The sequence below is a fragment of the Sinocyclocheilus anshuiensis genome, unplaced genomic scaffold (assembly GCF_001515605.1).
Source record: "Sinocyclocheilus anshuiensis isolate Anshui unplaced genomic scaffold, SAMN03320099.WGS_v1.1 scaffold274, whole genome shotgun sequence".
Taxonomy (NCBI): Eukaryota; Metazoa; Chordata; class Actinopteri; order Cypriniformes; family Cyprinidae; genus Sinocyclocheilus; species Sinocyclocheilus anshuiensis.
In genome coordinates this window covers 463700-464364 of record NW_015547698.1, presented here as the reverse complement: position 1 = coordinate 464364, position 665 = coordinate 463700, and positions in this window count along the sequence as shown.

Genomic DNA, 665 nt, shown 5'->3' with positions numbered 1-665 from the left:
GAATGCTTGGCTGAAGAGATGTGTCTTTAATCTAGATTTAAACAGAGAGAGTGTGTTTGAGCTCTGGACATTATCAGGAAGACTATTCCAGAGTTTAGGAGCCAGATGAGAAAATGCTCTCCGTCCATTAGTGGACTCCGATTTCCTAGGGCAGAGTTCCTCAATAGGCGGCCCGTGAGAGAAAAAAATTTGGCCCGCATTAATTTCAAATAATGTGGCATGAAAATTCAAGCGAGTGAGTGACTGATACCATCTTTGTTATGGAATAGCCTACACGTGTTGGTTCGCAGTGAGTTCACGGTTTCAACGTACAAGTTTGATTTAAATTATTTTCAAGATCTGAGGTAAAATATATATTGTTGCTTTCACTATGGCTATAAAGATCACGCAAAATATTCAAACTCACATTAGACACTTTTAATATTGAATAAAGCACATAATCATTACCTGAGATTATCACTGTCATATTTTGTATGTTGCTCCTGCCGCGACGTCGCAGAAAATAAAAACCGTTCCTAAAATATAATCCCATGTCGCTTATTTTAATGTGTCGCTGTCGCTGTGGTGGGTGGTTAGGACAAAAACTACAAGGAAAAGATACTTTTTATCGCGTCGTGTCTGGTTGGGACACACGGTGTTAACAGTTTGATCCCCCCCAAAAAAAT